This window comes from Mixophyes fleayi, chromosome 6 (genome assembly GCF_038048845.1).
Source record: "Mixophyes fleayi isolate aMixFle1 chromosome 6, aMixFle1.hap1, whole genome shotgun sequence".
Lineage (NCBI taxonomy): Eukaryota > Metazoa > Chordata > Amphibia > Anura > Limnodynastidae > Mixophyes > Mixophyes fleayi.
The window spans coordinates 200,220,901-200,236,398 of NC_134407.1; the positions used below are offsets into that span (position 1 = coordinate 200,220,901).

At 43.6% G+C, this 15,498-nt stretch overlaps 1 long non-coding RNA gene across 2 annotated transcripts in view; it reads left to right on the forward strand.

Annotated features, from left to right (window-relative positions):
• Nucleotides 1-15,264, forward strand: part of LOC142095175 (uncharacterized) — a 187,208-nt gene extending 171,944 nt beyond the window's left edge. For both annotated transcript variants that reach the window (XR_012677752.1, XR_012677753.1), the window contains exons 3-4: nt 6,733-6,966; nt 15,185-15,264. This is a non-coding gene — a long non-coding RNA (uncharacterized LOC142095175). The remainder of the gene's footprint in view (nt 1-6,732; nt 6,967-15,184) is intronic.
• The last annotated feature ends 234 nt before the right edge of the window (nt 15,265-15,498 follow it).

Consider the following 15,498-nt stretch of genomic DNA (forward strand, 5'->3'; position numbering starts at 1 on the left):
TGTTTCTTCTTCTATTGGCTGCATGGTATTGTGGCTGTCTAACATAGATTAGAGCTCTATACCTAGTGTTAGAAGTTAACGTTGCGTAGCATGTTGGTCACATTGAATGTTGATAGGACCAGCTGTTGCTGTTGTTGTAGTAGTTAACACTAAAGAGGGTAGTAAATACTAGCAAGCGCTGTGAGAGGGTTGTTGTATTTGGCCACTTTCCTACATGCAATTCTTGGGAGTCTCAGAAAACTATCAAGAGGAGACGGCACCCATACGGTGAGTGTTCCCCGTTCCGTTTTTCTCTTGGCTAGGCCCTCACTGTTGGTAAGATATTCGAGCAGGAGTCTTCCTATCACGAATACAAGAAGTTTCGCGGCCAGACCCAGATCAAAATCAAGGTTTCGGCAAAAGGAATAGAGTGCAGTTTCTCTACTCCCGCCCATCTCCTCGGACATTCCCTCTTTTCCTCCACATGGTATTTCCCCCGAGTAATTGTTGTTTGTCTTTCCCCTAGACCGAAGCGGTGTGTGTATAACAATTGCTGAAGGAGCGGTGTGATTGGCAGGTGGACCGGACAAGAACCGGTGGACCCCTTTAAATTACTGCGGAATCCTGGGTGTCTTGAATGCAGCTGTACAAAAGTAAATAGATACTTAGACTTATGTGCCATGCTTCCAGATGTTTCGGTAATTCAGCCCCATTGTGTTACCAGGAAGACATTTTTTTATATTTTTTTCCCCTATCTGATATATTTTTTTTATTTTGTAACAGCTTTGAGAGCAGGAGAAACAGGGACGTCTTAGTTCTCCGTAAGTTACTGCCCCAACCCGAAATGTTTTCTGAATAATTCATAGATAATTAGTGCCGAAACACCTTGTGCTGTTTAATTGCCTCTCTGACATTACTTGTTGTAACTGCTCTCATTAGCTGCTGGAAGGTAAAGAAAAAAATTCTAATTAACTGCCGGACACTGAGTAATGTCTTTAATACATGGAAATTCATTCTTCCCTTTATGCAGCTTGGAAAATACAAGCCTTTGATCTGTTATTTATTTCCCAACGGAAAATGTATTTTTATCTATGGCGGAATTAGTAGAATAAAAGTAGAATATAGATGGATTCCTGATATGTGATACTAGAGGCCTCTCTGTCACTTGAAAACACAGATTATCTTGATACCGCTCCAACTAGTGTTGTTGGAATTTTGTGGAATCATAACTATTCTTTTCATCTTGCAGTACAGATCTAATATCAAAGTAAATTTGAATTGAATTGAATGTTACATTCTATTTAATTGGAAATTTCTGCAAAATGTTTTATCTTTTTTTATTGCTTAGAAGCTAATTTAATTTTTGCAAAAATGCCAGCTCCTTAACATGAATTGTGGGTGTCAGTCGTCTGGTTTTTCCTTCACCTCGACTTTTAAGGTCGGCAGATAAATTCAGGCCACAAAGGAAGAAAAGCTTTGCAGAGCAAGCTAAAGGGGCTCATTATGTTAGGCATACGTCTGGTTGTGTCATTACATTTCAAATGTTATTACATTGCAGGGCTGAAGTGATATAGTCCATACGTGCCAACTTTTCAAAGCTGGCCTCCGGGAGATCCCAAGGGGGAGGTGGGTGTGTGGGGGTAGGGCTCTGTGATCTGCGTCATTTGGCCCCGCCCCCCACAATGCAATGACGTGTCATTTTAATGCGGAGGCGGGCCAAAATGATGCAATTCCCCCCGTGAAACGCGTCATGAAGGCTTCAAATCCTGCCCACTTCACTAGGGAGTGGACAGATGGAGAAGAGAATGCCCCACTCTCCTGAGAGTTCTGACATTCTGGTAAGAGTGGGCAAGTATGATATAGTCTTTGATTCCAATCCTTCTTTTTTTTTGTACCAGTGGATCTCAACAGTACAGAAATGTAGGTTTCAGGAGAAGAAACCACACAATTCAGGAAAGGGGGGATTATTCTTCCAACACTCAGATGTGGTTTAGTCAGTCTAAGGCTGCTTTCTAAGCAACCTGCACAGCCTACAGGCTGGCTGATGGTATTACACCACAATAAAAAAATCATACAAACGTTTATAGTTTTTTCAATAAACTTTAAAATATACCTGTGCTTACTCTACCATCCTGTCTGGGGGAAGGTTTTACAGAATTATCTTGGGGTTTCTGTTATTGTAAGTAACTTGCCGTTACTGAACACTCCTACTGGGGCTACTGGGCCACCAGACACTCACCGACTGTAAGTGCCAACTGTGCACCGCCATTGTACCCCTAGTTGTAGGCGAGTAATCACTGCCACCACCAGGCTCCCTCACTGGTACCTGGAACCACTGCTTCTGGGTGGTGTGTGTAGCTGCTGCAGAACCTCTTGGCTGGTGCCTGTGGCTGGTTCCTCCTGGTGCTTACTTTGGATCATGACTGCAGGGCAGGAGGCAGAATCTTGACTCAGGGCATGCGGAGCTCCAGCTATTTCACGTTGCCCCTTCAATGCATTAAACTCTCCTTGTCATACACAATATTACTATGGTACTTTATTGTACTTAGAAATGACTGCTATGAAAATAGATGTGATGGTAATTAATATACCGAGCATCTCCCTCGTAGTTAACACCCTTCCCCCCCCCCCCTGTCAGCTATTGAATACAGGAACCGTAGCATTTCAGGCAGATTGGACCTACAGCTATAGAGTGTTTCCTGAGCCAGAGTCAGTTACAATGTGATCTCTTCCTGGAGAGCTGGCTGAGATAGCATCTATTGTTCTGAACTGCTTTCCTGGAGTATAAAAAACGTTTGAAATGAAAAATAACCCCACTGTAAATAACTGTTCATGATTTTAAACTAGTCCGTACATGCCAAATCTACTCCAGCCCAGACACATCCAGGAGTCTTCTCTCCCTGTTAAAATGTAAGATAGAATACTACAGAAATGTTTTAGTTTAAAGCCACTTGTGGAATGTCATGTCATTAAGTTGGACGTATGTTTTATTTTGGAGGGGATAAAATACGCCTTTGTATACTGCGCATGTGCACAACAAATGTGTAAGAGGAGTCCGTATGCAGACTCAGCTCATACTTATACTTAGAGAAGTGCAATCAGAGAGGGTCGGGGAGACAATCATAGGGAAGGTATTGTACGGACGTGTTCACGTCATTGCAGCACAATCAGAGATGGAAGCGCATCATAATTTAAACGTATCTTTATGCAGGGGACGCATTTATCATAGTGTGATCTATTTATTCAAAAGTGGCGTCAAGATTGGTTTTCTATCACCACTTATTGCTATGATTTATCAAGTAAATATTGCAGTGGCAGCTGTCCAGCGATACCGGTTGGCAGTTTTAAGAGAAGTCTTATCATTTTGCCGAGTCAGTCTTAGTAGACCTGTTCATGTGTGACCCATATTATTATTTTGCTAGTATTCGCCCAAACTCGCTGCCTTGATGTCACATTTGACTCCTCCCTCTGCTTTATTTCTCACATCCAGACTCTCTCCCAGTCCTTGTCGACTCCACCCTAAAACATTGGCAGAAAACGCCCTTTTCTTACTCAACATGCAACCAAAACTCTTATCCATTCTCTCATTATCTCCCGCCTTGACTACTGCAACCTCCTGCTATCTGGCATTCCTGACACCCTTACATCCACACTTCAATCCATCCTAACTACTACTGCAAAACTGATCTTCCTCTCTCACTGCTCCACATCTGCTGCACCATTTTGCAAATTCCTACACTGGCTCCCCGAGTCCTCCAGAATCAAATTCAAATTATTCACCTTTACCTACAAAGCCCTCAACAGCACCACCTTCATACATCTCATATCTCATATCAAAATACTCTCCTTCCTGCCCTCTTAAATCTATCTCTGACCTGCGCCTTGTCTCATCTCTGGTAACCACCTCTCACTCGCAGCGTCGGACTGGCCCACCGGGATACCGGAAAAATCACCGGTAGGCCCCGCTGCCCTACGGCCACACCCCTTCTAGAAGTGGGCGGAGCCCATCCAGCTCACCTGGGGGTCAATGTCCTTTTCGGCGTCCCCGCTGTCCTCCTCAGCGTCCCCGCTGTCCTCCTCTGCGTTCCTGCTGCTGCAGATGACTGGCTGTCAGTGACAGCCAGTCATCTTTCACATAAGATCGCAGTTGCGATCATGTGACCTGCCCCCTCCTTCTGTCAGCTGACTGTCTTATGCTCCCTGAAGGACTAAGGACCAGAGAGGCTGCAGCAATGGGTAAGTAGATTTTTTTTTATTTTATTCAATACTACTGGATATATCTTTTAATTTCATCCAAATTACAGGACTTACAGCATGAGACAGAATTCTCATGTATATATATATATATATATATATATATATATATATATATACAAGTTAACCCGTGCATGATACTCATGCATTCTAGTCAAATCAAGCTACTTTAGGTGTTAAAAAGGTTCTTGTCATGCATTTGGGCCATAGCCTCAACCACCAACCACTCCCCACTGTCACCCCCGGCAACCACCAACCACTCCCAACTGTCACTTCTCCTTCAAGAAATATATATATATTTTTTTTAAATCTTTATAAACACTTTTAACAATTAACAAATTAAATTAACAAATTAAAAACATCTTAGTATACCAAATTTCAGCCCTTTCTGAATTTTTTTTTCCACACACACTAAGAATTTAGTAGGTCAGTGTATAACTCCGCCCAGCAGGTGGCGCTGCAGCTTGGTTTTATTTTTTACACACACACACACACACACAGACAGACAGACTAACACACGCCACTAGACATTTATATTATATATATATATATATATATATATATATATATATATATATATACAAGTTAACCCGTGCATGATACTCATGCATTCTAGACAAATCAAGCTACTTAAGGTCTTAAAAAGACTTGTCATGCATTTGGGCCATAGCCCAGGCCTCCTCAGGGGAAGAGCGTTACTTCCCGACGCAAGCGGCCTTTTTAATGTGTGTTCATGAGGTAAAATTACCTCACAAAAATGAGTTTTACCCCTCAACTGGTAAATTTAGCCTTTACTACCCCTCCCACGGGGGGAAGGGGGGATGATGGAAGTTAACTGACTTCACTATTATAATTTTTTTGTCAAATAATGTCAGTATACCAAATTTCAGGTCAATTGGATGAGCCCTTTCTGAGAAAATAGTTTTTTCCACACACACACACACACACACACACACTAACGCACGCCTCTACACATGTGTGTTCATGAGGTAAAATTACCTCACGAAAATGAGTTTTAGCCCTACCAAATTTCAGCCCTTTTTGAATTTTTTTTCCCACACACACTAAGAATTTAGTAGGTCAGTGTATAACTCCGCCCAGCAGGTGGCGCTGCAACTTGTTTTTTTTTCCCCACACACACACAGACAGACAGATGCCACTAAGCATTTATATATTAGATACATATATACACACATATATATACATATATATATATATATATATATGTGTGTGTTTATATGTGTATATATATATATATATATATATATATATAATATATATATATATATATATATATATATATATATATATATATATATACACTCTCTGCAGTCAGCCTCTGCTCTCCCAGTAACTAGAGCACAGATGGAAGAGATATATTTATATATGTATATATATATATATATATATATATATATGTATATATATATATATCCCTGCTTAATAAATAGAACACAGCATGCTTAGTCGCACTTAGGGGGGTATTCAATTGACGGCGGGATTTGCTGCAAAGCCCGCGCTCGAAAAGAGCTGCGAGCTGAAATCCAGCAAGTAAATTACCGTATTAACGGTAATATTTTTCGAGTGCGGGCTTTGCGGCGATCCCGCTGTCAATTGAATACCCCCCTTAGAATAAATGTGTAATTGCATCTTTTTTTTTCCTCACATATTTTATGTTTTGGGTGCAACTCTGTCCATCTTAACATGAGGCCCTCACTGTATCAATTGTTGGCTATGTACTTTTACACAGTTCCTAATGAACGAAAATGTCTTTTCCCTGTATTCTTGCTTATACTGTATTTAAGGGAAAGTCACCTCTGCATTGAGGGTAGAAGATGATGATTTTAGATTTGGTTGCAAGTGGCTTATTACTCTTGGAAGGAGGTGCACAACCTGTGTGGCTTTAGAGCTCCATTTTGCCTAAGCCTAAGGGCTAGATTTACCAAGCTGCGGGTTTGAAAAAGTGGGGATGTTGCCTATAGCAACCAATCAGATTCTAGTTATAATTTTGTAGAAGGTACTAAATAAATGAAAGCTGGAATCTGATTGGTTGCTATAGGCAACATCTCCACTTTTTCAAACCCGCAGCTTAGTAAATCTAGCCCTAAGTGTTAAAAGAGAACTTTTTAGGTTTGATATTCTGATGATGCTCATGTATAATAATACAGTGTTTCTGGTGTTCTATTATCCAATGTATCACACTGTTTCTCTGTGTAATGTCCTTTTAACTAAGTATCAGCTGAAAACAGGTTGGTATGAACGGATCATCACCATAATTCACATATAACTTGATGCTCAATGAACATCCGTTCTCTGGTTGATTGTAACCTTTAGCTTTGTGGTATGAAATAAGTCTCTCTTCCAATCGTATAAACAAGCATAAACCAGGAGATTGTACAGATTTATGACTTGAAATAAATCGCTATATAATCTATATCAATTGGTATTCTTGTATATGTTAAATGCAGTATTGTGTTAATTAAATTCCTTATTCCAAAGGTTAGGACTGAAGCCTCCTGCATGCGAAACGGAACAGTTGAAGTGAGTCGTCTGGCAGGGATCCGATTCAACAGCGGCGGGCGCCAACAGCTAGGTGTAATTAGCTTCACCAATGTACCCGGCGATATTCGGTCTCGATCTTGTGAAAACAATGCAGTTCCAGCCTAGAAGTGAGCTGCAGCTCCACCGTGGTTTACCTCTGATAACAGGAGATACGACAACTGATGACAAAAAGTATGGATGTCCAATTCAGCATGTAAATACAGTTCTGTGATCCTTTCATGAGCTTCAATGGAATGTCATAAAGATTTCTGTTGTTTACAATCCACATACTCTCTGAGGCAACGGCCAACATGCTGATTAAACCGGTCAGGAAATCTTTACTGCACTTAAAATAATATTTTACAGTCGCTCCTGATTGCAAACACAAGTACATCCTAATACCAGTGTTTTTTGGAAAGACAAAACAAAAAAACTATTTAAATGTTTTAATATTTTGTCATTAATTATTATTATTATTATTATTTATTATTATCTTTGACTTATAAGGCCCCACAAAGGGTCCGCAGCGCCGTACATTACATATACAGAAACAGAACCAAGACACAACATGAGACACAAATATATACAAACACAGGTGACAGGGTAAAGCAAATCAGATTATATCTGACATATAGTGAAAGGGATGGTAGAAATCAGAAAGAAGAAGGCTGAAGTTTAATAAAACAGGGAAGCAGGGCTAGGGAAGCAGGCCAAGAGGTACCGAGGGTGATGGAACAGTAGAAGGAGCACACAAGGAAAGAGGGCCCCCTGCTCCTGAGAGCTTACATCCTAAAGGGAAGGGGGAGACACAAATAGGGTGGTACTAACTGGGGGAGAGAGCCGGGACAAGGGAGTTAGGAGGAGGGCTGATAGACTTGAATAAAGAAATGAGTCTTAAGGGCACGCTTGAAGCCTATGAGAGTAGATGCTAACCTGATGGAATGTGGAAGATCGTTCCACAGCTGGGGAGCAGCCCGGGCAAAGTCCTGAAGACGAGAGTGAGAGGAGGTGATCAGTGAAGTAGTGAAGCGGCGGTCAGAGGCAGAGCGGAGGGGGCGGGTAGGAGTGTAGGAAGAGATGAGATTGGAGATGTAGGGAGGGGAATATTGACTTAGAGCTTTAAAGGTGAGGGTGAGGAGTTTAAATGACTATATTATTAACAGGTGACATTAATTAAATGCTTTTTGCTTTTTTTTGTGTGTTATTTTTGTGCCTTTATATTCCACATATGTATTGGATGAATCCTGTAGTCTCCTTTCTGTTAGAGCAGAGCGGACCTAGACCCGTATTCACCAGCAGACGTATCTCCATATCTGCTCCTTGTTGAGTACGGTATGTTGCATATACCTGATGTATCTGCGTTTTTAAAAAAACGCACATTATGGTCGGTTTGCGTTTGTTAATGAATCAGGCCCTATGTGTCTAACAAATTATGCATATACAGTCCAGAGTAAACCAAATCTAAACTAATACATACTTGATAACTATCCCAAAATTTCGGGTAGGTCTTCCGGACTCCTGGGAGAGTAGGACATCCTCCCGCATCTGTCCACTTCCTAGTGTAACTGGCAGAATTAGAGCCACAATGATGTGATTCTCTGGGAATAATGCACCAAAAATTATGTGATTCTTGAAGCCCTAGCCCCTCCCTCATACCCTCTCTAGGAACTCCCGGGTAATATCTATATACAGGCCAATGCCCAGTATATCAAGCCACTTGTCCAGCATATTACATGGTGCCCTGTCCAGCATGCATAGCCCCTTGTATAACATACACATGAACTCCAGGGTGGGTGATCCATTACACTGCTCAGTAACATGATTTACACTTACACAAAGTGTCTGATGAGTGTTCTGTTATTGTCCTGGGTGCTGACACCACCTAAACCTTTGACTTTGGTTAAGCTTCACCAGCCACTGACCTTTGCTTTGTTTCCGTGTCTGTTGATTGTATACTGCCACCATTAACTTAGACAGTTTGACATTGTTGGCCTTCTCCACTGATGTCTGTTTTCAGGGTCTAACATTACAGAGATGCATCCTATATCATGCTTACATAGACCATATAGGCCATTGTCCATGTTAGTTATGTGAATGTTGAATCTGCAGCATAGTTGACGACTTATTACTATCTCCCGGAGGGGAGGTGTAGTGTGAGTACGGAGGGTGACGGGACACAGTAGATCGCATCATGTAGGCCCCGCCCCTGTGACGCAATGATGTCCAAAATGCGCCGATTTGCCGCAAATCCCGTCATGAAGGCACCCGTCCCCTCCACTGCACTATGAAGTGGGCAGGATCCAGGAGAATGGCCTGCTCTTCCCTGGGAGTCCGGGAGACCTAAACTGGATTTGGGAGTCTCCTTGAATTTCCGGGAACGTTGGCAAGTATGATTTTGCAGTCTGCAGTCTTTCTGAATGTTGGATATGTTGCTATGTTAGTTTTACACTGTTCTGCTGAATCTGTTTTGTTGTAACAAAAGTCTCACTTTACTGTCTGCTCGTATGCTATTGAAATTAACAAGCCCCAGCCTGTGCAGTGGCCCTGGTCTCACTGTATTATTGAGTATATGCAGTCATTATTCAATACACTACAACCAGTGACGAGCCCAAACATATATCTCCGATCACGAAGGGGAAAACTGCACGGTTGCTAAGTGGTTAGCACTTCTGCCTTACAGCACTGGGGTCACGAGTTCAATTCCCGACCATGTCCTTATCTGTGAGGAGTTTGTATGTTCTCCCCGTGTTTGCATGGGTTTCCTCCAGGTGCTCCAGTTTCCTCCCACACTCCAAAAAAACATACTGGTAGGTTAATTGGCTGCTATCAAAATTGACTCTAGCTTTTCTCTTGCTATGTATGTTAGGGAATTTAGACTCTAAGCTCCAATGGGGCAGGGACTTATGTGAATGAGCTCTCTGTACAGCGCTGCGGAATCAGTGGCGCTATATAAATAAATGGTGATGATCAGTGGCGCACGCAGACCCAGAGACCCAGAAACCCCCCCCCCCTCCGCTAAAGAAGTGCCCCTGTACTATGCTGCGGCTGCTGGATATGGAGCTTTCGCTTTTTATTCTTTCTTTTTGGGGGGGGGGAAACCCCCTTAAAAATCCTGCGTGTGCCCCTGATGATGATGATGATAGTTCAACTGCCACCGAAAAAAAAGCAAATAATTCTTTGGCAGATATTTTGCAAGATCGTTTCTGTTAGATCACTGGCATTTTGGAAACAGATCGAGTGATGTTCTAATAGATTAGTGTGTGGAATTTCAATTAAAGTGTACAAAAAAGGAAGCAGACCTTACATTTAAATGGGCAGTACAGGTAGCAGTGTCTATGGAGACAGCAGCCAGAGGCGCCACGGAGCTACAAACAGGAGTCAAGGCAGTGTCGAATGTATACAAAATGGTGGCTGTAACGAGAGTCAGTCAGGCAAACATGTCGCAAACTGCAGTATGTTACCGCTATGGTAGAGACACACACGTTCCAGGGAAATACATAGTCAAGAATGAGCTCTATAGGAGATGCAACAACAAGGGACATCTACAAAGTGTCCGCTGGACACGTGCTACTACTGGAGATAGAAATTACAAGAAAATTTGTGAAAACAAGACCAAAAGCATACATGCTATAGAGAAAAATATGTCTAATACTGATAGCGAAAATGGGCTGGCCAGCATAGAACTTTCCATATAAATGGGAATGACAAGCAATATGGCTTAGTAAAATATCCAAGCTGTAGAAATGGACCCAGGACCAGCAGTATCTACTATGTCTCTGTATATGTCTGTGTATAGGAGCTACGCTGCCAAAGAGTCAAATTTTTGTAAAATTCCAGTTTTACTGAAAACGGACATGGGAGAGTCAGTGTTTCCACTCGGGGTATTGCCCATAACAGTTCAATACAATAAACAGTGTATACTGAACTTGTATCTTGTTAAGAGCTAGTTTCTACAAGCAATTGGCACAGACCTACGGTTGACATACTTTTGAGACGCTGGCATCCGGAGGTGTAGGAGGAATGGTGGATTTCTTCTTAGCTTCCAGCAGCGCTAACTGATCAGTTACACAATTCAAACAGTCGGCAGAGTAAAGAGATTTTTACAGACTCAGACACAATATTAATATGGCAACCCAATCACCGGTTTGCCAGATTATTGTGTGTGTTTCCCTTCACCAATATCTCCTGTTAAACACTACATGCTATCCTGTATAGCAACCCCTCAGTTATCCGCTGATCTTTGGCATCTCCCTGTATTCACAAAAAACAGAACTTCGGCAGTTAACCCCCGCTGTGCTAAGTATTATGATAAATCTATTTTTTGGTACAAAGCCTTTGGAATTGACTCTTGGATATCAACACTCACCGATGCTATCAGTGTCCCGATTTTTAATTTTTGTGGATGTGATATCTGCTGGTACTAAGCAGACCTAACGCAAACCTCCCAACATTTTATAAAGCAAACTAGTTAGAAGCCGGTCAAAGTGATGGAAAAAAATAAGAGTAAGATCAAGTTGGACCAAATGGATAGAAAATCAAGCCAGTTTGGAATAGGAAGGCTGACTATAAATGGTAACTGCCACACAAAGCTGTAAACAAACCAAACAAAAGAAGCCGAAGAAATTAGGAAAATCTAGTGAGTAGGAATAGTCAAGTACACCAAAGAGTCATTTGAAAACATTTTACCAAATCTGTGAAGGTGTGTGTGCATGGAGGTGATGTGCGGAGGTGTGCGTGGAGGTGATGTGTGGAAGTGTTAGTGGAGGTGATGTGCGGAGGCGTGCGTGGGGGTGATGTGTGGAGGTGTGCATGGGGTGATGTGCGGAGGTGTTAGTGGCAGGATGTGCGGAGGTGTGCATGGAGGTGATGTGCGGAGGCGTGCGTGGGGGTGATGTGTGGAGGTGTGCATGGGGTGATGTGCGGAGGATTTAGTGGCAGGATGTGCGGAGGTGTGCGTGGGGGTGATGTGTGGAGGTGTGTTTGTAGGTGATGTGCATGGTGGTGATGTGCCGAGGTGTGTGTGGGGGGATGTGCGGAGGTGTGCCTGGAGGTGATGTACGGAGGTGTGTGTGGGGATGATGTGCGGAGGTGTGTGTGGGGTGATGTGTGGAGGTGTGTGTGGGGTGATGTTTGGAGGTGTGCGTAGGGGTGAAGTGTGGAGGTGTGCATGGGGGGATGTGTGGAGGTGTGCATGGGGGGATGTGCGGAGGTGTTAGTGGCAGGATGTACGGAGGTGTGCGTGGAGGTGATGAGCCGGAGGTGTGTGTGGGGGAATGTGCGGAGGTGTGTGTGGAGGTGATGTGCGGAGGTGTGTGTGGGGGGATGTGCAGAGGTGTGCGTGAGGGTGATGAGCCGAGGTGTGTGTGGAGGTGATGTGCCGAGGTGTGTGTGGGGGGATGTGCGGAGGTGTGCATGGAGGTGATGTGCGGAGGTGTGCGTGGGGGTGATGTGCATGGTGGTGTGTGTGAGGTGATGTGTGAAGGTGTGTGGGGTGATGTTTGGAGGTGTGCGTAGGGGTGAAGTGTGGAGGTGTGCATGGGGGGATGTGCGGAGGTGTGCATGGGGGGATGTGCGGAGGTGTTAGTGGCAGGATGTACGGAGGTGTGCGTGGAGGTAATGAGCCAGAGGTGTGTGTGGGGGAATGTGCGGAGGTGTGTGTGGAGGTGATGTGCGGAGGTGTGTGTGGGGGGATGTGCGGAGGTGTGCGTGAGGGTGATGAGCCGAGGTGTGTGTGGAGGTGATGTGCCGAGGTGTGTGTGGGGGGATGAGCGGAGGTGTGCATGGAGGTGATGTGCGGAGGTGTGTGTGGGGGTGATGTGTGGAGGTGTGCATGGAGGTGATGTGCAGAGGTGTTAGTGGAGGTGAAGTGTGGAGGTGTGCATGGAGGTGTGCGTGGGGGTGATGTGTGGAGGTGTGCATGGGGTGAAGTGCGGAGGTGTTAGTGGAGGTGATGTGTGGAGGTGTGCATTAGGGGATGTGCGGAGGTGTTAGTGGCAGGATGTGCGGAGGTGTGCGTGGGGGTGATGTGCGGAGGTGTTAGTGGAGGTGATGTGTGGAGGTGTGCATTAGGGGATGTGCAGAGGTGTTAGTGGCAGGATGTGCGGAGGTGTGCGTGGGGGCGATGTGTGGAGGTGTGCTTGTAGGCGATGTGTGGAGGTGTGCATGGTGGTGATGTGCCGATGTGTGTGTGGGGGGATGTGCGGAGGTATGCCTGGAGGTGATGTACGGAGGTGTGTGTGGGGATGATATGCGGAGGTGTGCATGGGGTGATGTACGGAGGTGTGTGTGGGGATGATGTGCGGAGGTGTACGTGGGGTGATGTGCGGAGGTGTGCGTGGGGTGATGTGTGTGGGGTGATGTGCGAAGGTGTGTGTGTGTGTGGTGGAGATTGCTGTAAACTGATATTACCGGCGATAATGGCCTCTCCTTAGGAAAATATAGCAAGCATTCTGCTTTCAGAACGAATAAAGTAGCCATGCTGGCAGGATGTGACTTCCCTCATCAGGTTACATTGTATATTTAATCATAGGTCTAAAATAAAGACACATTCATTTGCTACTTGACACACAAACACGGACTACTTAAATATTGTAAAGTAACAATATGTGATACATTTAGGGTGCATCTCTGTATATATAGCAACACTGCCCTCTAGTGGAGATGTACAGAAGTGTGTTATAAAGGTGAGGAGCAGCGTTAGCCTTTTATATACATAGATTTGAGACACAGTAAGCCACTCTCACTGTCCATTCAAACATGCACATGTCCTCACATGGCCAAGCCCCGAGAATCAGGACAGTTCCACCAAATTATGGACTATTGGAGGGTACAAAATAATACCACTGACTTGATACCCATTACATCACAAAAGTCTAACATCAGGAATGCACTGTGATTGGCCCTGTACTTCCTTTTTATTTAAATTTTACACAATTATTGCCATGGTGACGAGTTTATTGAGTGGATAACTCTATACAATATTTGCTGAAATTTGTAATAAAAAAAGCTTTAACCCAACAACTATATATTATGTCTTTTTAGTCTGCAAATCTCTTGTCAAAGAAAATGGATTTACCATACTAACCCCTGATTTGACAACAAGCAGATTAAACTGTTGGGCAGGGATGGGATACTAGACAGGACCTGCCATGGCTCTGGAGTAGACAGAGTATGAAGGTGTAGACAGCTATGGTGGTACAGGGCAATATCTACATTCAAAGGAATCCAATATGCGTGCAATGTTCAGAATATCCAGACAAGACACAACTTGGTTGAAAAGGAATGGCTCAGCAAATAAAGATATATGTGCCCTGCTCACTCCACCAACAGAGCGATCCGTTAAATATAAATATTATTAACAAACATGCTTTAATATTTTAAAAAGAATATATATACATGATAGTGCCATATGCTGGGAAGTGTTTCTGTGGAGCCAAAGACATACGTAACTCTAACCTGATAGCCTGACTCAGCATAGCAGGCAGTGTGCCTAGAATAATGTAACCTGAGTCAGTGAGTTATAGGGACCCGCAAAAGGAAAGGAAAAATAAGTTTCTGAATGCAAACTTCAAAATGAGTGATAGTTACCTTTTTGACAGATTTAATAATGCTTAAAAAGTTTGTGTCATTTAAACCATACTTGCCAACCATTGAAAAGTGAATTCCGGGAGATCCCAGAGCAGGGGGCGTGGTTGGAGGATGGGATTGGGCGGGGTCAATTGTGTCATTTTGGCCCCACCCCCACAACTAAACATCATTTTGTCGCGGTGGGCAGGGCCAAAATGACACCATTCACCGCGAATCGCGTCATTTTGACGAGTAAGTTGCCGTATGCAGGATACTTGCCTGCTCTCCCAGGAGTCCGGGAGCCCTGCCCGGATTTCGGGAGTCTCCCGGACATTCCGGGAGAGTTGGCAAGTATGATTTAAACTACATACAACTTAAACACAAATGTTTATGGTAGTTTGTACAAGGGATGGAGAAGGAATAATTTTAATTGCGACCTCCAGTAGCAGAATGCAGGACATCATCAACATTTATTTATATAGCGCCAGCAGATTCCGTAGCGCTGTACATCATGTAAATGGACACAATCCGACAAGTGTAGTCATTTTTTTTTTTTTCGAGAATTAACTGTTCTCAGGAAGTTGGATGTCATTACTGAAGTGGACTCCTATAGGACCTCCACACTCCCTCCCATCCTCTCCAATCTGCCAGCGAGTGCAGCCTCACCTCCCCATTCATCACCATGTCTTAATCTCACCTCCAAGCTGTCTCCTGTACTGTTCTTGCAACTTGTTTCTGTTTTGTTCATCATGTAACTGGCAGTAGTTCTACCTTACTATGCCTGTCATTTGCTTTGTACTATGAATGGTTTGCGCTCATTGTGTTATTTGATCTCCCACCGCAGTACACACCTCCCAACTGTCCCGATTTTGGCGGAAGATTCTGCTTTGCGGGCTGCAAAAAGGGAGGAGGCTGATGAAAAAGTGGGTGTTTTATCCAAACTCACTATTTGTGGGCGGAGTTTGGTCTGAAAGGGGGTGGGGCTTGTTGTGTCCCAATTTTGTGATTCTAAATATTGATGCCGTGGACCCTTTGTGGAACCTTATAAATAATAATAAAAAAATGATGCTGTGCTCTAATTAATATTGTGCTAAATTAATGAACTCTTTGGGGTATATTTACTAAATGGCAGAATTGTAAAAGTGGAGATGTTGCCTA